Source organism: Anopheles coluzzii, chromosome 2, assembly GCF_943734685.1.
Source record: "Anopheles coluzzii chromosome 2, AcolN3, whole genome shotgun sequence".
Lineage (NCBI taxonomy): Eukaryota > Metazoa > Arthropoda > Insecta > Diptera > Culicidae > Anopheles > Anopheles coluzzii.
This window is the reverse complement of record NC_064670.1, coordinates 4,833,271-4,859,967: the sequence shown is the minus strand read 5'-3', so window position 1 is coordinate 4,859,967 and position 26,697 is coordinate 4,833,271. Positions and strand designations below refer to the sequence as shown.

At 48.1% G+C, this 26,697-nt stretch overlaps 1 protein-coding gene across 15 annotated transcripts in view; it reads left to right on the top strand.

Annotated features, from left to right (window-relative positions):
• Window positions 1-5,010: 5,010 nt before the first annotated feature.
• Window positions 5,011-26,697, top strand: part of LOC120961090 (glutamate-gated chloride channel) — a 91,069-nt gene continuing 69,382 nt past the window's right edge. For 6 of the 15 annotated variants that reach the window (XM_040384740.2, XM_040384733.2, XM_040384741.2 and 3 more), the window contains exons 1-2: window positions 5,013-5,195; window positions 6,822-7,513. The gene's annotated coding sequence lies outside the window, so the exon portion shown is untranslated. Of the gene's footprint in view, window positions 5,196-6,821; window positions 7,514-26,697 lie in introns of all 15 variants that reach the window. The other 9 variants (XM_040384747.2, XM_040384743.2, XM_040384745.2 and 6 more) reach the window with 5 other exon arrangements.

Genomic DNA, 26,697 nt, shown 5'->3' with positions numbered 1-26,697 from the left:
AAGTTTCCGCGATGCAGCAGCAGCAGCGGCAGCGGCAGTGCGCAATATTCATTACTCAAAATGATTAATGCTTTCCATCATTATTCGCAGCACACTCCACAGCCACCACCGCAGCACGAACACTCGGCCGCAAGACAAATGACGACTCTTGTCCGGACAGCATCGCACAATTAGTTACATTTCACGCTCCAGCCTCACTCGTGGACGCCACCCCGTCCTCGTCACCACTTCCGTCATATATTTATGGTTTAACTTCTTGTGTCACGAGGGTTTCTGCTTTCTTTCTTTTTTGTTTTTTGCTTTTTTGTTGTCGTTAGAGTTTGGCTTTCGATGATGGTTGTTACACTGCTTGATTGTCCAACACTCCCCTTCTTTTTTTTAGTACGTTTCGGTGACAGTTTGATAGTTTTGTGAGTGGCTTAACATGTAACAGGCAACCTGCCCGCCACTGGCCAGTTTATTGTATTGAGAGTACTGTGTAAGAAAGGTAGAACAACAACGATCATTCACTTCTGGCTCTCGTTGGACGAGCAAATAAAAGCATTTGATGCTACCAAAAGTGTTTTTATATTTTATGAAATGTATTCAGAAAGGATGGATTTAATATTAAATGTCATAAAAGAGATTTTAGTTTGAACGTTTGTATTATTTTGGGAATCAATATTAATTACAATAACAACACTTTAGGGAATATTTCGAATATATATTTCGAAAAAAAAATGTGGAAAATTGTTAAAGTCTTGAGTCGTCAACATAAGATATTACTTCACAATCTAATGATGTAGCTAATTCGTGCTACAAGGCCATTTTCATAATAAACCCGCATCTGCAAAATGGCGCAGAAAGTTGGGCAAGAATTATGACAAAGAAAGCTTGTTATAAAACGCACCAATCCTGAAGCATCCTTCTAGCGCCCATCCACCACCGACCGCTTAACCCCTGACCGTGTTGAAAATCAACCACTCCTTCCCCCCTCAAACCATTCCGTTTCCCTTCGATTTCCATTCCATTCATCAATGTCATCACCGTTTGCCCTCGAGGGTAAAGAAGGATCAACGGCACACTCGATTGTGCAATCGTGTGTTCCCTTCCTCTCCACTGTTGTTGGCGCCGAACGACCACGGCCAGTCTGAAGGGCAGAGCGCACAACACGACACGCCACCGATAGTGACATGCCACCTCTCAAACCACCACTTCTTTCGCCCCCTTTCTGATACTGATTATGATCCCGGATCCGGAGGTCCGGAGTGGAATTGTGTAAGAATTGCTTCATTAACCGGACCGCACCACACGTACTGGACGTTCCCAACCGTTCGGTGCGAGAATCGTCGACCGGTCCGCACAATTATGCAAACTAAACACATCCACACATGCACACGCACAGCACAGCCCTGATGGGGGGTAGTCTTCTGGGCCGCGCTAGCCTAGCGCAGAGCGTCATTCTCGGTCGGACCTAGCGGACCAAAGTGACCAGCTGTACGATAAATCACAATACCCAGCGGCCACAAATGTGAGCAAAGGGACAGAGCTCGCCTAACCCTCGGAAGGACCACACCGTTGAATGTTAAAACAGTGACAATCACATCACTATCAGTGCGGGTCCGTTAGCACGAAGAGAGAAAGATACAGCGAGAAACAGGAGGAGTGCTTTCGGGTTTTGTGGTTGCGGCATAGGAACGATCGAACTGCCGGAACTATCACACACACGTGTGATCAGGAGTGAAAAGTTTTAACTCAGCTCAACCTCCTTCCTCCTCTTCTCAAGGGACAAGTTTTCCCGAGGAAATTTTCCCAGGGGCAGGAAGCGGGAGGATGTTTTCTTTCGGCCGTTGGCGAAAAGCAGACGTTGGGGAACGTTTATTTAACCCATAACTCAACATCACCATCTGCCCCGGCCGATGGTGGTTTCAATAATTTTCCCCTCCTCCGTCTCCGCCTCTGGTGGGAGAAGGAACACGCCTTGGCCACCCACCACCGTGGACGAATGCTAATGTAGACAGCTTCACCCAGCACCGTGTGTTGCTGCTCCGTTTGGTCGAGCGAAAACCGTTTGCGCTGCTAATGAAAACAGAAAACACACACAGCGGCACAGCGGTGCCCATTGTTGCTGCATTTGAATTTTCCCAGTTTTGGGGGGGGGGGCGCTGCCGTTAGGTGTAAGGAACTAAGAAGCACCGAAAACTACCCGTAACAACCGCCTCGGAAAACCTCTGCTGCTTTCGCGCGGGGCGAGAGAGAGATCCTTATGCCCATAATCGTATCAATTCGTTGAAATGGCTCATTCGTTTCCCCGCTGTCGGCACAAATTGGTCACAAACGATGTGCTGCTGCTGCTGCTACAGCTACCGTCCGCCATCGTCATGCGGGGTGGATGCTGTCAGCGTTCGCATCATCGTTTGCGCTCCTCTCCCGACCTCCCATCCCAGCCCAGTCGTCCCCATCCGCGCTCGTTTCGTTGTGGAGGGCGCGGAAAAATAAAGCCATAAGCACGGGATTTGCTGCTGAAGTAAATGGTAATAAACGTAACAGAATTGATGTCCTGCCGTTTCCTTCCCCGCCTAAACAATAACTTCGCTTCCTCTCCTCCACTGTCCCCCTCCCCCGCATCGCTAATGTTCTTGTTGCCCTACACTCGTCTTCAGTCTCTTCATCTTCGGTGTCACTTCCTGTGTCCGAGATAACCAACCCCCTCCCCAAACTGCCAAATGGGGAGCGCCCAAATATCTAGGGGTACGAACTAATGTACCGAAACGAAGCCAACTACGACCAAGCGAGAGCATTCTCAGCTCATCTCACGAAGGTGTGTGTACGTGAGAGCTCACCATAGCTCACCACAGCTCATCGCGTTCACACTGCTCACTACGCATTAAACGACCAGTTCCCACGCCATTACGTCACGCCAGTGCATTGCGCTTGCAGGGCCGTATGTATGGGTGTAGTATCCTCCCACCCCTTCCTCTCGGCATGGCCCAAAGACACCCCCTGGGGAGTGATTGCAGTGATTTCTGAGCCTCCCCGTCGTCTCGCGTACGTGTGTTTTTTCGTTGTTTCGCCTTTTCTCTCTCTCCCAGTTTTCCAACCCAGCCAGCCAGCCAGCCAACCAGCCAGTGGGAGTGTGTGTAGTAAACAAACAGCTGAGAGCTACACACTACACACGACCCGTCTTTCCCCATCCTGAAGGATGAGTGCCGTGGTACGGGCCATACCACTCAGTGAGTGCCCCCGCTGCCAAGGACGTCGCGTGGTGAGTGGACCGTCGAGAGCACGTGGAAGCTGACGTGCCTGTGTATGTTTTTCACAGCATTCAAATGGCAGTTGAAATTTGCATCTGCCTTATCAGCATATCTTTGCTCTTTTTTGTTGTTGCTTTCTTCTTTCCTCCCTTGCTCCATCGGGCGGCGACGTCGTCTCTATCGGCCGCTTTCGAAAGATAATCGAAGTCGATTGGCAATAATAAAAAGGCCAGGATTACTACACTACATTTAGCGGAACGACGTCGATGAATACGGGATGTGGGTCGCGTATAAAGGGGGGAGAGGAGTGGAAAACAGCGAACAGCAAAAAACGTGGCTAGAGAGGTGGGAAGTTTTTTTAGAAAATACACATAAACAGCTTTAGCAGCAGCAGTAGCAGTAGCACCTGCAGATAAGCTTGAAGGTCATACTGTCACTTACTTTTGCGACAATGGTGTTCAAGAGTGTGTGTGGCGATAACGAGGAAGGCAGGGTGTGACAAGACGGCACAAACAACAGTCAAGCCAAACAACCCCTTTTTTGTGGAACCTTATTGTTATGGGCAGGGAGCTAGACGCGCGCCGATGCTTATTAAACGAAGCCGTCACAAGTTATGGCACCGATTTAAAGTTGCCAAACTGGGAAGGAATTTTAAATTGCTAAGCTAGCAATGTAAAGTTAATGTGGTGCAGATAATATGCTCTAGAAGAATGGTAGCTATTACGATTTCGTTTCTCATTTTGCTAACACCATTGCTGTTTCCAGGTTGCAGAAGTTGGTTCGTTCCTGTTTCTTTTCAATTAGATGCTTGTTTTATACATTTGTAGTTACTTACATTAAACATATTGAGTTCAAATATATTTTAAATCCTTTTATCTTACAATCGATAGTTTTTACGAATTATTTTTTTATCTTTTTGTATTGCTATCATTGGCTTAGATGAACTTTTGATTCAGCAAAACGATCATATCACGATCACACAGTATAAGATCATATTGAATATCAAAATCTAAGAAAAAATCAATTCGTAATGAAACGCCTCTTCTACAACGACAAGACAAACGTAACTTGTCAACTAAAGTTTTCTTTAAAGCAACTTAAAGAAAGTCTTTGTTTAACTAATTCATCCATATTAAAAAGCATAAATGACTCAAAAAGCATACAGCGTACTGTTATTATTGATACAAATTTTACGTTTTCCAGGTAATTCTAAAAACACTTTTTTCATACATCGTACAGAAATTCTTCTTATCCCGTTGCCGGCTTCGAACCCTAACTCCCATGCGTTCGCTCCAAGCCGTGAGATCTGACGCTCTCCCACCTGGCCCCTTGCTTGTGTTGCCCCTTGCCGCTAGCAACACAGGACCAAACCCACCAAACACCAAGAGCGTACCGTACAAAGCACAATAGATTTCACCCCAAGAGAGCGACAGCAGGAGAGAAAGAGAGCTCATAGGGAGAAAGAGACTGAAGGCGGTGTGCGTGAGAGTGTCAACAAATTTGGGCACGAGCAGATCCCAACCAAGATGAGCAAAATCAGAGTTCACGAGCAGCCGCGAACCAACAACAACAACAACAATCCCCATCCTCATCTCATTCGGCCCTCTCTCTCTCTCACTCTCTCTGTCCGGCTCTCTGGGGGTGTCATGTTTTGGGGTACCAGAAATCTGCCACACCACGCGGTTTCGTTCGCTCTCACTCTCTCGCTCTCTTTCGTTCGCGGGAGAAAAACCAACCCCGCCAATCATACAGCACGACGGGGCCGCGAGTACGAAATTCGCACAGGACTCACATCGACAGCACCGAGCAGGCAGCAGCATCCAGGGCAAAAATTGGTCACCATCGATTTCAGTCAGGTGTAGTCTGCGTTGCGAACTGGTCGGAAGTGCTCGAAAGCTGCTCTCCACCAGAGTGTGAGTGTGTGTGTGGCAGTGTGGCAGTGTGGCCAGGCGTTTCAACTCAGTGAGTTTTCCCTTGTTCTGCTTTCCCCCGCCATTCTGCCCGAACCAGTGCAAAGCCCCGAACAGTGCGTGTGTGAGTGGGGTGGTGGTGGTGGAGGCGGCTAGTTACAAGTGAAGTGAAGGCCCCTAGAAACGGTGTTTGAGGCGTTTTTTTCCCAATCGTTCATCAAGGCCCCACCACAAGACTGCCAGCAGCAGTCTTAGTCAGCAGTTTTCTGGGAGGGATGTTTCGGCTGTTCAGCGCGCTGTTGTGCGCTGCCGTGTGCCGCCGTACTCGGACGGCCTCAAGTCGAATCGGTAGTGAAGCTAGCTTTTTTGTTCGCTTTTCCCTCCCCGAAACTGGAGCAAACAAGATCTGGAGCTGGTTGGGTGCGCTTTAACGCAGCTCTCGTAGGGAAAAACCGGAGAAAAGCTTCTCCAACAACACTCGCGCGCCGTCGCCTACTTTAATGCTGAAAGCAGCTTCTACAGAGTGTGCTAAAAACAATCACATTACTACCCCTTTTTTGGGGGGTGGGGAAAAACTGTGTCACAGTGACGGCTGCGAGGGGGGAGGGGGCACAGTATATAATGAGAAAGATAAAAAAGTTCCATCAAAAATCGACAGCGTGAGAGCGGCAGGAGAGACACACACGCACACCCGTACACGCGCACACGGTTTGTTTTGCGTGTGCGAATGTAGGCGCGAGGAGACCGCTGGCAAAGGCATACCGTAAGGCGTAGTGGCCCTGTGGTTCGTTTTTTCTTCGCAAAATAGATAGAAGATAAAAATAAAAACGGACGGCATCCTTCCGATCGATGGATGGGCGATTTCTAAAAGCCCATTTACTTCACTGATCAAAGATCAAAGCAAGGCGCAAGTGGTTCCACGGAAGAGTGGAACCGACCTTTCCCGTCGCTGGTCGAGCAGAGCGGAACCCCCTGGTAGCAACAAAAAGGGAAAGGTATAATGCCAAAAAAAGGGAAGCCCAACAGCCCGCTAGAGTTCAGCAAAAATGCGTCCTTCTATCGGCATTTCGCAGTGTGTGTGAGAGTGTGTGTGGTTTGGTTGTCTTGTGGGGTTGTAGATTGCCTTTTACCCTTCCCACGCGTTCGCGTATGCCGAAAGTGGGAGAGCGAATACCGCTGGATGGTAAAACTTTGGCCCTGGTCCAGAGAGTCCAGTTTTCATTACATTCCTACGCTGTTGTTTTGGTCCTTTCGGTTTGGTTCGCAGCTCTGGCCACTTGGCGGTGGGTGAGCCCCGTGTCTGGATCAAAACAATTTCCCCATTTTATATGATTTGACTTGCGGCCGGCAGGTAAGCGCACAGAATGCCAGATGGTCAATGCCAATGTATGGATGGATGGAAACTGATGAGTTTGAGCTATTTTTTTCTGTTAAAGAATAGCGGAAAAGTTGTGGCAAATTAATTTCAGCATTTTCGTTGGACCTTGATGAGATTCCTTCTAAAAGGAAAAAAACAAACTGACATAGAGCGTGTTTGTGATGTTTTTTTTTCGTTTGGTTTGTTTTGCAGCTGCTGTGTAGGGGTGAATGAAATTAAAATACTTCGCCAAGTCAAGATTATGAATTGTAATTGCCCTCTCTTCCCTTATTCCTTTTGATTGCATCGAAATCGTTTTAGGTACGCTGTGAGGTGTAGAGCTTTATTAAAATAGTTTCGCACAGTGAGTGAGTGTTTCCGATTAGTGCGTGAATCAGCTACCAGCCCGACGAAGGCGTACTGTACCGAATCTGCTGTGCTTGCTTCACCAAACACGGGGGACAATAATACAGCGGACAGCGCAGTATCATCGCAGTCATTTAAGCGCCTTGCTCTAAACCCAATCTCATATTCATTATCAGCGGGAAAACCGTTCGCTGATACATCACAGAGTACCGTTTTCAATGCACATATGTACCCTTCCCGAAACGACTGAGGGGTCGTGGTAAAGTGCTGGGTGACGTGTGTTCGGTATAGCAAACGGCGGAGGCGGCAGCAGCAACAGTAGCCCCCCCCCCCCCAAAAAGCCACGATAAAGTTGCAAAAGAATGTGCTGGTGGTGTTTCAGTGTGTGAGAGAGTGTGTGCGTGGCAGTGTCGGTGTGTGTATGTGTGCCGGTGTGTCGGTGTGTGTACGGTGCTTGACGAAAAAGGGTCTTAAAGTCGGCGAAAGACCGAACCCCGACCGATACACGTTTCAATTTATCGATACACACAAACCGTAAAGGGCAGCGGGCGGCAGCAGCAAGCAGTGCGAGAGGTGGCAGCAGGTAAAGCGGAACACACACACGGGAAAACCTCTAAAACGCAGACCAAAGAAATTACATCTTCCAGGTAAGGGCTAGATCAATCTTCACCTTTTGCGCCCCCCTTTTTCCTTTAAAACGGAGCGCAAGCCCAACGAACAAAAAATAAACAAGCGAATGAAAGACCAGGCGTCTCCATGGAGCGTGGGTGGGCATGGGGTTTGTGTGGGTGGGCACGTGTCTGGTGGGGCAAAACATCACACATGCGAAGGGAATTCCGACAGTGACCGCAAACGGTGTGAAACGGGGGAAAGCGTTGGAAGAGACAGAGGTAGATGAGGGCTTTCTACGCAGCTTTCAGCGCTGCTTCGAGTGGTTTAGAATGAAAAGCGAAGTCATAAAACAATTGCCCCTACTTCAGGGGCTGTATAAGCAAGAGTGCGTGTCTGTGTGTGTGTGTGTGCTGCTGTATGCTTGACTGAGTTATTTAATGATGTTGCTAGAGCGCACACACTGTGTGCCGTTGTGTCAGTCAACACAGCCCCAATGCGTTGAGCCCCGCGTTGATAGTCGTATTATAGTACACACGCTGGCTGGCTTTTCCTCACGCACCGCTCGTATCCTTCACATCCTCGGTGAAAGCCGACGTAGGCTTGAGTTGCGTTTCATTTAGAAAAGGGGTTTTATCTGAAGAATTTTCCACCCCACATTGTCCCACCCACCCCCGGCCACACACCACGGGCCGATGATGGCACACTAGCATTACCTCGCGCTCTATCAGCACGCAGCAGCAGCACACCCAGCCGCGGGACCATACCCCCTAAAGGTGTTAAAATATAAAACTTTAAACATTTCATCCTCCATCTGCGGCTAAGCTGCACAGGGCCTGGAAGATGGCTCACAGCTTACCAGCGCAGAGCAGCGAGAAAAAGGGTTGAGCGTTGAGCGGGCAAAAAGTGGGCAAAAAGTAGCAGCAAAATGAAAGCGATAAGAACCCGAAGCAAAAACAAACAAACATAAAAATGAATGACAAAACAAAAACCGGGCCAGAAATCCGACTCCCTTTCGCTATCCCTTTTTTTTTTTTGGAAGGGAGGGGAATAGCGTTGAGAGTGGGAGAAAGGGGGTTGAAATCCCTGTATGAGCGGGTTTTCTTCTTTTTTTTTGTACTTCCCTTCTAGTTGTTTTGCTTGACGTAAGAAATAAGGCCAGAGTATGCAAAGCATCACCACGGGCGATGGACGATCATCACCAAGGGATGTGGCCCTGTGTTTGCTGGAGAGATGCTGGAGAAAGAGCGAGCGAGAACGAGAGCAAGAGAGTGAAATGGTTCCGAGCAGCGCGTAGCAACGGGCAATGAAGTAGTTGCTCCTGCTGCTGCTGCTGCTGCTCCAACACCAACACCAACGAGCGAAAGAGCGTTATCAACAACCAACAACAAGCTGTTGGAGCTGGCGGCACAACTACACGCGTTTGCACGTCGTCCTCCTCATGCAAGGGGGTGGGTGAGGAGAGTTGCGGGATGCTGCGATGAGTTCAAAACGCCCAGCAACCAAAACCTTGTGCTTTCTTTCGCTCTCTTTCTCCTTCAATCTCATTCTCTCACTGTTTACTGCTTTCTCCGAAGTGCACTCTCGCTCTCTCTCTCTCTCTCTCTGGTTGGGGAGCGCCGTACGCCTCGCGCTATTGTTTAGCGCGTAAGAAGAAGAAAGACCGAAAATTGGGATGGAGGGAAACAAGGGAAAGAGAGCTAGTAAACAGCGCGTTGTTTATGTGGCTGTGTGGTAAAAGCGCGTTCACTGCTTCACGCCGTTCTTGGTCTTCCTCACAGCGTTGCGTGCTGTGTAAGTTTTGCAAGAGAAAAACGTGGGGGGGGGGGGACTCACTGCTGGGCAAAAAGCCATCCTCGCCATCCCTTCGCTATCATCTGTGAGCGCGCAAATCCCTTCCATCCCATCTGACGGATGACACAGACTCTCCGCTGACGCTAGTATGCGCGCATGTATGGGTGTGTACCCGCTGGGTGGGTAGCTAACACACACAGTTAATATATGTAACGGCCGTGTAACGTTCTCATCCTTCATATTTTCCCCCCCCTACCAGCGACGGGTGGCACTGGCGGGAAGGTAGCGTGTGTGTGCGTGTCGAGAAAATTGAGCTATTTTCTTTCTCTGTTTCGCTGACGAACGGGCAGGGAGAGAAGGTATGATGGGGGAGGGGCGGAGGGGGAGCAGGAAAAGCAGGGAGGAAGAAAGTGAAGGAGACTCATCTCGCGGATTCTTCTACCTGTCACACACACACATACACTCAGAGCCGCAGCGCCACCGAGCTCCCGTGTGTTTGCCATGGAGACGGGGACGGTTTTATAACAGGCTCGATATGGGTGCTTGTTTGTCACGATTTTTCCTTCCCCTCATCCCCTCATTCGCTTCTTTGCGATTTGTTATGCAAAGCAGCAGTTTAAGACACTGTACAGGTACAGGTCGAAAAAAAAATAGAAAAATGCTTAATTGTAAAGAAATCCTCGCCCCGATCGAATGATGAATAAAAATCACAGCAAAACAATTTATCAAAAAACCTTGGAAAATCTTCTGGAGCCGCTTTTCATGACCGTGTTCGACAACCCGCGCAAGGGAAACAGCTGCACAGCCTTTGCTCCCTCCCCCATCATCCCTCTCTCGCCTCGTTGTCCCTCTCGCTACTGGCCTATGCCTGTTACGCAGCGAAAACTCCAACTCCCATTGCCCTCCCCTCGTTGAGTGTTGAGGGTGGAGTAATTAAAAATCAATTTTCCATCCATCCTCCAACGAAGGTTGAACACAACTGGGGGGAGAGAGGAGGGGGGGAGGGGTGTTGGCAGACGGGGATAGTCCAGGCACGCACACAACAGAGCATAGCGACCGAACTGAAGTGATATTGAACATAGAGAAGTAGAAGAAGAAAAAAAGCCCCACCATCCCAACCATAGCGACAGATAAGGAGGACAGGGATGCAGAGCACGACACAGCAAATAAAACCGATTGATAAGCGAGAGCACCGCACATACACACTCACACTCATACACTCTTTCTCCCTGAAAACGCTCCCCTGGCTGTGGGTGTGTGTGCGAGAGAGCGAAAGAGAGATAGAGCGAGAGAGAAAGAGAGCGATAAAATTATGTTGTTAGGTGCGTTTATGTGGCTGTATGTGTGGCGCTGTGCGAGAGAGAGAGAGAGAGAGAGAGAGAGAGAGAGAGAGAGAGAGAGAAGGAAGAATATTTTTATTGTTGTTATTGCTGTAGAGCGCCGACAGCGACAATGTTGTGAAATGGCAATAAATAAATACTATCGCATTCACACATACGCACCCCAAAGGACACGCACACACACACACACACATATAAATGGATTCCCGTGTGACGCACTCACTCAGCCACACATATACAGCCATCGTCAGGCAGGGCGATATTGATAGCGAAATCCATCATAAACATAGCAAAACGTTCTTCTTCTACCTATTTCCCTATTCGGTTTTGCATTTTGCGACTCGCCCGACGTTTGAGGCATGCTTTGGTCTAGGCTAGAGAGAAAATGGCTGGTGCTGGTGCTGGTGCTGTCTCTGGTTCGCATCCGGTGAAAGGTCTCTCCGTATGGACCGAAACCGTTGGTGGTGGTGGTGGCGAAAAATCACGGCAACCCATAGCAACCTACCACTCTCAAGCGGTGGTTGCTGGGCGGAAAAGCAAATCATAAGGAATGTATGTGTGTATGTGTGTGTGTGTGTTTGCTGTTGCATGCAGCGCCTGCTGCTGCTGCTACTGTAGGCCGCTGCCCCTTGTTGCTTGCGTAGTGTCGAGTGGATACACACGCTGCCGCCGATGGGTAATAATGTTGCCCTAGCTGCATGGTCGTCACCTCCGCCACGACACTTCCGGTACACTTAGCGACCCGGGCCCTGGATCCGGCCTGTCGATTCTGTCTGTCGAGCGCCCTCCAATGAATGTTTCGCGTTGGTCTCTGGTGTGACTGTGTGCAACCTCCCCTCCGCTTTCACCTTCATATTCCCGTTCCGGTCGTTTCCCTCCCACCCAGTCGAGTCAATCGTCAATTTGTCATCAAAAAGTGATCACTTGGGTGTGTCCGTCCGCCGCGCTCGGCGTAAAAAGAAGGGAGAAGGGGACACGAATCGCAACTCTCGCTGGAACGGCAAATCTCGGATGTTGATGTTTTCGCATAAGGATTAGAGCGGATTTGGAGCAGAGAATAGAGAAGGATGGATCGGTCGGCCCTGAGCTGAGCGCTGGGGCCTGCTGCAATCTGCTCTGTCCCATGGCTCGAATGACGATTTGATGGAGATGCTCCGGTGCTGGTTCCCTTGATGTGTGTGTTGCGGACGCTGTGAACCGATGTTTTTATAAGCATCATCTTGCCATTGACCAGAAAAGCACTTAATACTATTATTTTGAAATTTACATTCCTTTCGAGAGCACTAAAATAAATATTATTTTCCATCCACCTTCGATGGCGAGAGAAGTGATATATTTTGATGTTTTCTTTTCGCATACACTCGGGTCGAATGCGCTTCATGCTCGAGGTTAGAAATGGCTTCCAGCTAGCTGTCTATCAAAGTGAACACCATCATCATCATTCAATAAAATCGATCATCTTGACACGTACTGCATAAAAAGACATTCGCTCGATTCGCTTTTCGCAAGGTGGGTGGATTAAGAGATTTATCGACTTAAAGGCTCAATTAATCGATTTTGAAAATAGACGCCAACAACACACACACACACATATATATATATACGTCCACGTAAATCCTGGTGCACGCTCAAAAAGTGCTGGCGAATGGCGAAATTTTGGTCCTTCGAACCGGATTTCTTCGCAAGCAAAGCGAAGCGCGCGTTACACAAAACCATTGTAGTGAAGCAGAAACCGAGCTCCCCAGAATCAGCGCATTGAGGTGAAGCTTATCCGTTTTGGAACCTCGTTCGCATCGTTTCCCCTTCGTGCAGGTGTAAAACTTTTGGCATCACAACTAATGCTTACTGCGCGCTGCTCGTTCGTTATGCTGGCGTTTGGTAACGTGCTTCAAAAGTAGAAACGGCAATGTGATGAAACGTGTTGATTGATTTCGATGAGTAAGCACAAGTTCGATTTCGTAGTTTGCTGAAATCGTTCAAGCAAACTCGTTCTTTTACCACCATCTCTCGCACCACCGTCGAGAGAGGAAAGTTTTCCGATTAAACGTATAAAAAAACTGCCTTTTTTGTATCAAAATTAAATGGATTTCTGTGGTTGAGTTTCAATTCCATTAGGAAATGGGGAGGGGGAATGTCCAACCCGACCAATGTAGTGATGCAGAAATGTACTATAAATTACTTGCAAGCGGTTAGAGAAAGCAAACAAAACACACACACAAGCAAAATAAAAGAAGGAACGCTCCCACACTATCCCATTTACAAAATCGCCACACAGCGGCAGCAAAATGTAATAGCACGCTAAATGACAGGTGTCAAAAGAGGATTCGGGACGTGCAACACGGCAAAAAGATGAACGAGTAGGGAAAACCCCTCCCCTTCCCCCCTATGGCTGAATGTGTGTGTATGTGTGTGCGTGTTGCACGTCCGTCGCAGCCGCAGCCGAGACGACAATCAGCCCCGACAATTTTTGTCACTTTCTATCACCTTCTTTTTTATCTCCTCCTCGCTTAGTACACACATTATATGGCACGGGTATGTGCGTCTTCTCTCACGCCTGCTCGTGGGGAGGAAGCAGCAGGGGGGGGGGGGGGGGGTTGGAACCACTTGCGATCGATTCGTCCCGCCCGCCGAAAGAGATTGCCCTATTGGCCCGACGCCAAGGTGTCTGCAAGCCGTTGAGACAGGCTGTAAAATTGCACACCAGCGTGCGAAGGTCTCACGTCCCGAGCAATCGTAACGAGCCGGTCACTTTTCCGTCCGCCCTTTCCCCCTTTGCACCCCCTCATGGTGTGCGGGGCAGTAATGCAGTAACGGTGGTCATCATCATCATCTTCGCTGCTCACTGTGTTGTCTCGTCGAGATATGGGATCAGCGATGTACTAACCTACATTTGCTCAGCCATCTTCCGCTCGTTCGTTTGCGTCAACAAACGGCGTGGGATAACAAAAACACACACACACACGTGAAGACGATTACACGGCCAGGCAGGGTAGTGCAAAGGGCCGGAAAGGCCAAGTGATGCCCCGAGTTCCGTGTCTCGTGGTGCTGATTGGGTTATTAATAAGCACGATTTTCGAACACTTAGCGGAAGTATCTCCACCGCAACGCGTAAGAAGGGGGAGAGAGGTATTAATTACACGGTGCAAGTGGAAGTGCGTGGTAGTAATACCACCACCCTACCCTCTCTGCCGGTGGGAAATCCGCACCATGTGGTGATGATGATGCATCTGTGGGAATGCGATTCAGCTGAGCTGCTTGCTGAATTGCATCTAATTTTACTGGCATAATGCAGCCGTGTGCAGTTTAATGCCGAATTAAGTCATCTAATGCAATAGAACGGGCCTATTATCTCAGCGAGAGATTTTGAATTGAATAGTCGCTGGTTTTGGAATGGGAAGGAGACACTCCCGCCACACCAAAGGCTTAAGTGCTTTTCGCTAATTAACTGTGCTATCGATCCAATCCAGCAGCAATCATTCGCGAGCGGTGTGTGTGTGTGTGTGTGTGTGTGTGTGTGTGTGTGTGTGTGTGTGTGTGTGTGTGTGTGGGTTAAAATCCGTTTTGTACATGCAATTTTCACTCTTCATTCAGTTCGTTCAACCGTCACTTTCTCCACGATGCGCTCCTGACGGTGACGGTGTTCGATTTGCTCGCCCAAATGTGCGACATTTTCCGCGGCGTTCGTCCGCGTGTAGTGGTGCTAAAAATACTGTCCTCCATCCCACGAGAGCCCGACCCGACCACGGCAAAGATCAACAAACCACCGTCGTGGTGCTGCTGCTACTGCTGCCGTGTGATGTGAATTTTTGCTTTTAAAAATAGTTCAACCTGCACTTCATCCCAACTCTGGTTAGGGAGATGCCAGCGGGTCAGGTCGGTTAGAAAGACACCCGCGCATCAATTTAAAACCTTCCGCGGGGAGGCGCGGGATTTGCCCAATTTTTCGCTACAATAACAATCACGCTGCGGGGCTTTTCCTGTCGCGCTAATGCACGGAAATGATTATTAAAGCAGTCGCCCGTCGCTTTACTCTCACTGTCGGGCGGCCGCTTTTAAAATTGTTGTCTAATCCCAGCAATTACCAACACCGCAAACGTCTTTCCAACCACGTCGTACCGGGGAGGGAAAGGAAGTTTCTCCTCTTGCGTCTCCACAATCCAGGGGTACAGCTACTAATGGGACGTAAACATTCGTTGTTTGGACTTGTTGGTGCGGGAAAACAAAACAACACAACGAACTAGAAAGAGAGAGAGAGAGAGAGACAAGCAAACAGTATCGGTATATCGATGATGAATTTGTTGGTCACATTACATCGGTGTTTCGGTGACTTTGTTATGATTCGATTTGTATGCGAGATGCTCGCGGGTGTGTAACGCAGATAACGAATTTGCTGTAGTAAAATTAAAGAACAACAAACCAACTAGACACACACACGCGCGGGGTGGAATGGGGGAGTTTTGCGGACGGCGAGGTGTGTTTATTTTAACCGAAATGGATATTTCCTTAATGCTTTTTTATTTCTCGATAGGACGATGATAAAAAAATCGGTAACGATTACTCGGAAATCTTTTTTTGTTTTTGCTAATACATTTAGTCCATTTAGGCTTTGTTGATATTGACCATTGAAATTGTTCACAAAAAAAGCATTATTTTTTATTATTGACACATTATAAATAGAAAAATCTACGGCTGAAGCCCAGCACCGAGCAAACATCTATCATTAAAGAAAAACAAAATCTTTGTTACTTGTCAAATCAATAAAAATACCTTAAATGCCAGTCACAGCAGTCACATTTCCCATATTCTATTTTGTTGCGTTTAAGATCGTTCCCCCTCATACTTTTTAATCGCATTTTTCCAATTATCTAGATGGATCCAATTCCATCCAATTACCCCACTAATTCTATTACGAAACAATACAATATTTTTACTTTGCCAGATGTACCCATTTACGGGTTTTGCATGGCTACAACTCGCCTTCAAAGACAAAGAACCGAGAGCTATTACGTAAATGATTAAATTGATATGAAGACTCAAAACAAAACGCACGGATCATAACACTCAAAAGCCGGCAGGGAAGAGGTTTAGTCGTAGAAATTTAATTCCTCCACCTGCCTCTTCATCTACCATACTAATCCCATCCGTTGAGTGAAATAATTTCCCCGAACAAAGCTGTAGGCGGACAAGTAAAAAATACAGTGTGCCCAAAGGTAAACAAAACCGTGGCGCCGTTGGCACCCCCGACACACACACATGCACTGTGAGAATTCTAATTTCACGCACCAAATTTACGATGCATCTAATTTAAAATGACAGGGGGAATAGACATTCTTTCTTTTCCACCTCCACCCACCCTACCCTGGGTGGTGTGGCGCTATGACGAAAAGTGAGAAAATAATTTTCACGAGCCATATTTAAACCGTCATTAAATCTTTTCACCGATGAAGGTGTTGCGCTTAGACGGTGGCGTTTTACAGAGCTTGTTAGGCGTCGGGGGGAAATTATTATGTCTCTCACACGCACACACTTGCGTGTTATAAAATTAAAAGGTTAGGTGAAAGGTATATGCATGTGTTATTCCAAAAGGAAAATGGATTTTTTTGGCTTCTAAATCTGAGTGCTCAGTGCATGTGAAGGGTCGTTCAACAATTGTACTGCTCGTTCGTAAATCAAACCTCGTGTTTTTATGGCGCAACTTCAAAAGAAAAATACCTCCTCTCTCTCTCTTTCTCTCTCTCGTAACACGAAGCGTCGTAATCAATCTTTCATTCGGTTAATGACTTCCTTTTTTATGGCACCTTCGCGATATGTTTTTATGCAACCTTTTCTACCGTTTTCTCTCTCTCTCTCGCACTCTCTCCCTACCGGTCGGTTTTAATGATCAAACTTTGCGCGAAAACATAAATGTGATACTTTCACCGTGCCTGATAACAATGAAGCCCCACTTTGCTATTAATAAAGATCGGTAATGGCAACACGAGCCGCACACACACGCACAGGCACACATATTTCCACAATTTTTCGCTATGTTTTTTGTTTTGTTTTCTCTCCCACCACCTTCTTAACGCTTAATTCATTAACGAGAATTATAACTGACGAGCGCGCGAGCCATTGTGAACGCACCTGCTTTGTGCGCACCGGAACACGCCGGAGCATATCTAAGCGCCATAAAGCACAGACAAAGCAAAGTGGGTGGGAGCAAAGTAACAGTAAACGGTATAGAAAAAAAAACTACACAATCTCTCACTTCTGCTCCTGTACACACACACACACACACACCTTGTGCGACGCGTTTGGTGGCCACCTTTAAACAACACGAATAATAATCTCCCCGAGCACAAGACCCTGCTGCTTCATCATCGAAACGCAACCTCAAACACGCGTTTCGTACATTTATGGGCCGACATTCATCATTCCCTTTCGTGGAAAGGTAGTTTGGCCAGTTGCTAAAAGGATACCCACCCACCACGCACGCTCCACGTCGCGAATCGCACCACCATCATCATTAACCCCGGGGCGCGCGGGACGGATGGTGGATGCTATTTTTTAAGCACTTAACGCACCATCCGGTCTCAACCGGCACGAACCGGTGTAGCAGCGATAGCAAAAACCACAGCCTAATTAACAACGCACCTTATCAACTCCGCCAACCGTCGAGGGCCAAAGTTCAATGGTGCGAACGCGCAAGGCAAAGAGCGTAACATTATCGGTCTGCTGCTGCTGCTGCTGGTGCGACTGCTGCCGTTGCCTGCTTCTGCTTCTGCTCCGGCAAAGTTGCAAACAATCGCAACCCGATACCCGAACAATCCTTCATAATGTGCTTCATAATTGTTCCACCATCGGTTGAGCAATTTATTTGATTTATTAACGGCCACACGATGTAAAACCCCTTTCCCAAACGGCGAAGCGCAGCCCACCGTTTGTTGCCACCGTGCGCCAAACCACGGACTGGTAGTTTATCTTGTGGCCCACGGTTCACCAGCGGCACCTGCCTCAACCCTCCCATGTCTCTTCCCCCCACCACCTGGTGACATTTTGTGCAAATCTTTCCACTCCTTTCGACACCGTCGCTATCGTCGACGGTGTCGGGAGTGTCCTGGATGGTGGATGGTATGTGCGCGGCGCCTACGAAAAACGGTATACAAATTGACGAAGGTGCAAGCGCCCGGCGAGTGCGAGAGCGCGAGTATTCGCTTTCGCTGTCGAAAAATAATCGCTAATTTGCTTCACCTATTATGAAGCCTCTACCACCTCCCCGTCCCCCGGTTCCTTTCCGTTGCGATGATGGTTACGGCGCTGCGCGATAGGCGTGCCAACCCCGGTCGCCACGCACCTCATAAATTAGTCACACCAATCTTCATCGGTGTGGTTCTATGCCCCAACCACTCCGGATGTTTCGGTAACATGGTTACACTACCACCCCCACCACCACCACCAGGACCCAAAAAAAAACACCCAGCAAACGGTGAAACACTTCCCACTATGTTCGCAACATGATTCCGCTCACGGTGACGGTAGTTTCGTCTAATGGAAGGCAAGATTTGACTTAATGTTTACATTTCAATCATTTCGTGTTTGCGGGGGAGGTAGCGAGGTGGGAGCGTGAGGTAGCATCCGATAACGATGCCTCCTTCGATCGGAAATGCGGTACCGGGCGTCTCCATCCCCAAAATTGGCTCACTTGATGGAGGCGCCCAGTCTTTCGGGTTTGCCCGGTGTTGATTTTGAGGCTTTCGGAAGCGAAACTGGCAGGTTTGCGGCTAGCCTTAACCATGCGGCACCCTTACTTCGTTTGCGTGTTGTTTCATTAAAAATGCATCACGCTTAGTGTGGTGCCTTTGTGTGAGTAGTGTAGTCAAAACTAATTTCCTTACCGTCGCCGACCAACCCAATATTTGGAATGTAAATCAGCGGAAGTAGTAGTGCCAGTGTGTGTGTGTGTTGTTTGGCAAAAGGGTTGCCGTTTGCTTGTTTTCTAGCTTCGTTTGGCCAAGTTTGATTAATTACTGCTCGTTTTGGATCAGTATTCATTTATGCATGTGATTTAGCATGATTATTTGGTTGAACGCTGGGGGTTACAATGATTAAGGAGCTTCGTTTGTACGGGGGAAACGAATGATGTGTTCATCTACATGTAACTAGTATTTTGTTCTTTGAACAATATTAAAGCTAGGATAAAAAAATCTCTTTCAAATATACTGTTCAATCGTAAAACACAGTTAACTCTAATACTATTCAAAACAGCACGACCAAGAACGACCAAGAAGAATCTACTGACCCATAAAACAACGATTTTAATATCTAATTTATATGAAGCCTTGTTTTCTTATGGATGAAGCAGGATTATGTTTCATAAAACATACACACAAATCCAGCCCAACCCAACCAACTCTCTAACTATTCATACTGTGTGGCCAGCACGAAAAGAAAGCCAATGGAATTGCACGAGCCAACACTTTTCCGAGGAAATAAAACCGAACGAGCGCACAGATTACGCACCAAGAACTTTCCAAAACACTTTGACCGCCGATAGCATCAACGGTTAGCTTTGCCGAACTAATTCCGAACCGACCGCCCGATGCGAGGGGGGCGGGGGGGTTGAGGAGTTTCGGGCGACCGTAAAGTAAACTACAATACGACCACTGTCTAAATAGCGTTTCACCAGTGCGGCATAAAAGTTAAAGCGAGGCCAGAGTGTGCAAACATCCACGGCCGGGCGCAACCGGAGCGGGGGCCCAATCACCAAACTCCGAAAAACCGAACACACCACTACCAGCTAGCACACACACACACCATTCACCTCGAGATAACGTTTTTATTTAATTTTATGCGGTAATTTTCTCCCTGACCAACCGAACCTTGATCTACTTCCAGCGGAAGCGTAACGTTGCTCTGGGGCCGGTCCACCAATTTAGGAACCGGACCGACGACGGCACGCTCGACTCGCCGTTCTGCCCCGGTTCGGCAACTCTTTTCGTCGCTGCGGCAACCGTGATGAAGCAATAACTGGCCATCGTCAGAAAATTGGGCGCACACAGCCAGACAAAAGCGTTTTTTGTGCTGTTTGTTGCTTGCTTCTTTTCTTCTGTTCGCATGATGTGCTTGGACTGGGCGGCCAAAAGCCAACACTGAGGCAAAAGATAGAGCCTTCTAGCCGTCCCTACCTGCCCACTCCATTCCACAGCAACAACCCTGTGCATAGAAAAGACAACGCCTCAAATTCACCTAAAAGCCTGCCGTTAGAGTTCGGGGGAAGCGCGCGCGCGTTGTTTCGTGACGCGGTCCATTCCGTAGCCGGTAGCACACCAGCAGCAGCATCTCCATTTATGAAGCATCAATTTCACGCTCTGCTCTAAATGGACGCCATTTCCCGGTGTGTCCTTTTAGTGGCTTCACTTTGGGAATGCTTTTTTGCGGGCCCTCCCGTTGTTCCCTTTTTGTGTTGGTCTGCCTTCATCCATCTGCAAGAGAGGTCGTTCTGCTGGCCGTTTCTTTTCTGCTAGCCCTTGCCTTCTGTCGATGCTTTCTCTTTTACGTACCAGCAGCACATGCTTTGCCAGCTCCACGCGGCATCCTCTTCTTTTCGTGCACTTTTGCCCATTTCAAGTCCCATTTTCATTCAATATTTTCTCCCGAATGGGGCGGCGGCTGCTTATGCGACTAAAAATATTGCATCCCAGCCCTGGGCGGGCCTCCGGAAGCTGGAGGCTCGCTCCTCGATTTCATGGCCTATTTTCGTGCCACATTGCTTATGCGCTGCGGCACGGCACTCTTCCCCCGTTTTAGCTGCGAAACCGGTTGCGTGACGGTCAAGTTTCGGTGGGGCTGGATTTCACGTCGGCCGTAAGACGGATGGGTCATGAATGAACCAGAATCACCTCCCGGGAATGCGCGGTCGAGCGTAGCGAATGCTGTCCCCTTCCAACACACACACACAGAAGAAGAAAAAAACACATTCACCACCAAGCGGCAAGGTGTGATGCTGTGCGCATGGAGCTTTTTTTATTTTATTATCAAAAGGATAACCGTTCGTGCCGGCCTAGTAACCGAGAGGGATTTGGGGGGAGAAAGTCTCACGGATTGCGAATGTGATTTATGGTGATGGGCCATGAATTTTTGGGACCGCCACCGATGTCGTGGACGGCTTCCGATCGGTTCATGCTTGAAATCGGCCCTCGGCCCCAAAGAAAAGTAATAACAATCGAGATGATGATGCACAAGGCATCTTTCCCGCTGTTTGAAACTCTGAGTCCGGACATAACGTAACGGAGAGGGGGCGCATTTGTGCAAGGAAACAAAATGGGGCTCCCCCCATCCCCATCCCCATCGACAACACAGGGCAGGGTGAACACAAAAAATAGCCCACACAGCGATGGCTCAAGAGCGTTTGGCACGATGCTGTAATCCGATAAAGACATTACGGTACCGTATGGGTCGCTGCCTTAAGCCACTGGAAGGGGAGGAGCAAAAGGTCGGACCTAACGATGAGCTAATGATTTATGAAATTTTCTTCAATCCCTTTTCCACGTACGAGCGGGTGCGCGTGTGTGTGTGTATATATGTTTGTATGTGTGTCTAATGGTACATCCTAAGCTACTAATGTGACAGGTTATGTATTAAATTTTTAATCAATAAAACAAAATAAAGCCATGTAATCTTGGGACGAGTTTCTATGGGCAGCATTTTATGCTTGGTAGATAGTACAAGGTCACTTATCAGACTATGAGGTTGGCCCTATGATTCGTATGCTTAACAACGTGTCCAACTTGGCTTCAAAACTAGTGGTCAATGGAGGTTCGAAGGTAGCTTTTACGCCAAATATTTAACGTGAAATCTTCCAAAAAACATAGTTTTGTAACGGAATTGCATACATCTAGGCGCAAAGATTTACGTAATACTTCAAAACGGCTTTTTGAATATTTTTTTTTACAAATTATAACTATCACGGCTTTCTTCTTCTTTGTCACATCAATCGTTGTCAGTCAAGGCCTGTCTGTACCACTGCTGGGCTTGGCTATTGATTGTTGAAAGTGACATATTGACTTACCCATAGTTAAATAGTCAGTCCTTCGGGGTTTGAACTCATGACGGGAATGTAGTTAAGTCGTACGAGATGACGACTGTACAATGAGAATTTGTGTCTTAGTTTAAGTAAATAACAATAATTACTTTCTACTTACATTTAATGTAAAAACATACAAAAAATGTATTTTTGTAATCAAAATTGCATACTTCAAGGCGCAAAGATTTAACTAAATCTTCAAAGCGGCTTTATGAATATTTTTGTGACAAATGAAAACTATCACGGCGTTGGAAAACTAAACAATAGTAACAAAAATGATTATATCCAACAAATCATGTAGAAAAGATAATAATCCGCAAAAGCAAAACACAGAATTGTCAACCTCTGAAAGCCAGCACGGATAATAAAACCCCTCACACGCACCAAAACCCCGGAAAGGACTCCATTGTGAATGCGCTCACGTAGAACGCGCCTGCCACACACTAATAAGGGATCGTTTGCTATCGGTGTAAATAAACCCCCTAGTTTGACGTCCCGCGTGCCCGATTGGGCCGTAAATGCAAATAGTCCCGGAATCGAAACCGTCAATTACATTCAAATAAAAGCCCCAACCCACGCACACAAAAGCTCCCATCGCGCTCCCAGCTCGGTCGATCAAAATCTAAACTCCCAAGTAATACAAAAACACACACGCACACATACAGTGAAGCCACATCGCTCAGTAACACTTCTGCGACACACTGGCGGTGAACGGTGTGCACAGATCATCATCAACATCATCATCATCGGGTTCATCATGCTCATCATCATCGTCAACACTGCGTCGCTCTATAAACGCGGACGCGGAGGCCTCGCTGTTTGCCGGCTTTGGGTGAAAAGTTGTGCTGGCAGCAGGCCAGTGACACCGTCGCCAGCGGCACAACTCTGTTTGTTGCTGCTGCTGCTGCTGCTGTTGTGGCTCTCCCGGGTTGTACTCACGCGCGTTCATGGGTGGTGCCGCTTCTTGCTCATGAATAAAATAATCAAACCTACTCGACCGTTGCTAGTGCCCTACTAGCCGCCGCACCCGCAAGCAGGAGGTATGTGAAAAATCGAACCGTTTTGCGTTACTCCACGACCCAACACGACCCCGGTCTTGGCCTCACCGAACACCCTCCTTAAGCCGTGTCGCGCGCCAGAGACGATCGTAAACGGATTGATTCAGTTTTCGGCTCGTCTTAGCCTTCGTCGGTCTCCGGTAGCGTTTGTTTTACCTTCCTCCTCGCTCGTTTTTTTCTGCTCTGACACGCTACCCATCCACCCCTTGGTTCCCCCTTGGCTTATCAAGAGTCGAGGCGAGTTAACGGGGGACGCCCGGTTACGCATTTGTGTTGCTCCAATTTATGCTGCCGAATCGAATCAAGGCCACATGGTGGCAGCGTGTTTCTTGTGCGTTCGTTTCTGTGCCATTCCACCTGCCCCCTCTCCCCCTTCCTGGGTTTGCTTGGTTGCTTGATGTTTGAATTTTTGTTGTTTATGCTTCCCATTTAGCAAGGGCAGCAGCGGTTGCCGCGACAGCATGAGGTTTTGCTTGTGTGTGTGTGTGTGTGTGCGCGCGCCCGCTTGCACGGTTCTCGGTGTGGTTGAGACGATAAAGTAAGAACGACCGACCGAATCTGTGCCGAATGTCTAGTAGCGTAAAGGTTTTTCCGGCAACAGCAGCGGCCAAATGGCACACATGGCTCCACCACACGGCCGGGGGCCTCGTAAACGTAACCTCAAATTGTCGTTTGAATGACGAAAGAAAGCGTGTGCGTTGTCGCTTTCTTTCTTTTTGCCACAAATAAATAAAAATAGACCCATCGAAAGCCACCACGGAACGCCGCGTCATGTGTTTTGATGTGCCAACGTAGGGCAAATTTCTAAGAAATTGTAATAAATTTTATGTGATTTTGTTTTTTCCCCTGTGGCTTGCTCACTAACATAATTATTTACAATATGCTTTGTGAAAACAACAAACAAACAGAACGTTTCCTCTTTTTTTTATTGAAAAGAACCATAAATGACCATCAAAACACATCATACTGCAGCTTATCGACTCTGGGGGTGGTCGGTCAGGCGAAAGACCTTTCTAAGCAAACTCCCCCCCCCCCCCTCCCGGGTGGAAGAAGGTCGTGAAAGTGCATTTCCGTTCCGTTTGCCTTCCCTTTCCTTGCACTGTCAGCAAACTGTGTCAACCTTGGATGAAAACAATGCCATAAAAAGCAATTTTACTGCCATCGACGATGCTCCCGACGCGATGAGTAGGAGATGCCGCACGCCCCGGTGTCATTGCCGGTCAATCCGGGGCCAACCTTGCGGTTCAACAATTGATCTGTGCCCGGCTGTCCACTTGTCCCCCTTTCCGGCTATCGTACGGGGGTTCGATTTTTCTTCATTTTCATTTAAACCCCAGACAACCCTCTTTATACTTAAGATGGTCGTCATTTATTTCCCCCCGAACATCCGTTATGGTGAAAACATCGCAGAAGGGGTAAGGAGGGGATGGTATACGTGGGGGATGAAAGGGATGTGGACACGTTTTTTATTATGTGCTTTTACCATCCCAATCCCGCTTTGGAAAGTGATTTTTCCCAACCCTGACAGCCCTTTCCAGCGGGAGAGCAGGAGCAGCGTGAGGATTAAGATCCTCATCTTCTTTTCAAACTCGTAAATCCTTGCTTCCGTCCGTCCCACAGTGTACAAGCGGTGGATAGCGGTGGGTTACGTACAGGCGAGCGAAAAGAAGAAATGATGCCATTGGCCATTCTCCCGCCCCGACCACGAAGCTCGATCGCTTTCCATTTGCTCGATGGCGCGCAAAGGCACACTTTCAAAGGCACGGGAACGAGTGGAACCACCACCAACAGAAAGAGAGAGAGAGAGAGAGGGAGGCGAGGAAAGGTCTGCCTTTTCTTCATTTTATGTTGATACTTTTACTGATTGTATCACCCCCAATGTCCTCGCCTCACCACGCCGTTGCATTCTCGATTGTTTTGCCCGCTACGCGGGCGGTACGCGTGGTTTCTTCGACCAACACACACACACACACACACACACAATCGATGTTCGATTTATTTTTACGGCCACCCCTTTTTTTGCTTTGTTCCTCTCTCCGCGGTGGTTCCTTTTTAGATGGAACACGGAAAGGCGACACGGGGAGGTACACGCGACAACACGCGTGCGGTCTACGCGGTACGCGATGGTCTTGCGTACGGGATTGGAAAAGCAAAAATGTTGCTTCTCCCCGCCAAGGGTTTGGTGTGCTCGTGAGGATGGGGTGGGGGCACCGAAATTTAAGCTTCTGGAAAATATTTACCACCCCGCTTTTCCCGATTTATGTCACTTCATTCATTGTGTCGACACACTGTGGCGGATGCGGCAGCGGAGCGAGCGAGTGTTTTGCGCTCAGTTCCTATGGGGGCACAACTCCGCACACAAAGGATCTAGGACATGTTGCAACAGCAGCAGCACCAGGAAGGGCATATTTATGGGAAAGGAACAGGAAAATTATCATTCCATCGAAATAGGGACACAGAATGGGATGATTCTTTTCCTCCAAACAATGTGTCTTGTGTGCTGTTTTGCTGCGCATGGGGGAACGAAACAGCAAAGCATTTTTATAGCTTTCAAAACGTTTGCGTAAATTGTGGCGCTAATGGTATGGTTTCGGGGTTTTTGTCCACTTTTGTTACGCACACAATACACAGCCGCGGCACGAAATGGGAAGCATTCTGAAATGGCACAAAACTGGCGCCCGAATCGCTCATTCATTGCGAACGTTTCGAAGGATATTTGTTTAGCACCACACACACCACGCTGGAATCGATAAGGATTTATAAATATCGAAACACTTGAGCGAGCATGTCCCTGAAGACGTTCGCTAGAAAATCCTCCACTTTCTAGAGCGATTCTCTATAACACGGTGTACCTACACCTACCATATCATGTATGGGACGGTTTCAGGGAAGTCTGGGCTGCATAGCATAGCAAAGAATGGGGAAGCGAAAATAGGAAAGCATAAAAAAGCTCTCCCACCGTCGCCGGCACTACAAGCGAAATAATGAAACCGAACGAAACATCGCAAACGAACGGCGGCCGGGAAAATCCATCCGCAAGTCGTAAGCACAAGAAGTGAGGGGAGGGGGGGGGGCACAGGAAGCATGTTTCCTTTCTCTGCGGCCCTTCCTTCCTCGGGAACCACTTCTTCTGCTCGGGCCAGAGCGCACTCGAAACCCGACTGATGATGACGACTTCATCGAAGCGCCCCGTTCCGACCAGCCCCGACGACGGTGTGACCGTCAACGGTGGCCGGATTTCCATCCAAAACACGAAAGATAATCCTCCTCTAACCCCCCGATCCCTCTCCCTCCCACTCACCCGGTGTTGGACAACGCGGCATGGTATGGTATGAGTTGTTTATTCCTTAATCCTTGGCACCATTGGAACGGAATTATACGGAAAACTACACCGATGGACGTGTGGATGTTTCTTGTTCCTGCCTGCTAGTACAGCACGCCGGTGTGTGTGTGTGTGCATGTGTCTGTGGGTGCTTTTTTGTTGTTGTCGCTCTGTCGTGTTTGTGAAAATGTGCCGTACACAAGGGGCCGATGGAAAATGAAAAGACACTTCTGCTGCTGCTGCTGCAGCAAGGCCCTCCTCGTCTTTTTCGTCTAAGCCGCAATTTGAAGCTGTCCGTAATTGGAGTTTGCACTGTTTGCATAAGCAAATGACGATTTTGTACGTGTGTATGTGTGTGTGTTTGTGCGTGTGCCTGGGTACGTGTTTGCAGATGGAAGAGGAAACCTTCCTGCGCGCCCCTTGTCATTGAGCCCACGCTTCTTTCAAGTGCTGAATCTTCAAGCCCACCAAGCAATCTTTCCTTTTCAATCTGTAGCTTCTTCGCCAGGGTCATTACAGACTGCGCGTGTCTGTGTATGTGTATTTTTTTCTTTTTTTTGCCACATCTTTTCAAACAGCTTTTATTTGACGCTGGAGAATTGACACATAAAAACCCAAAATGATACGGCAAACCACGGCGGCTCCC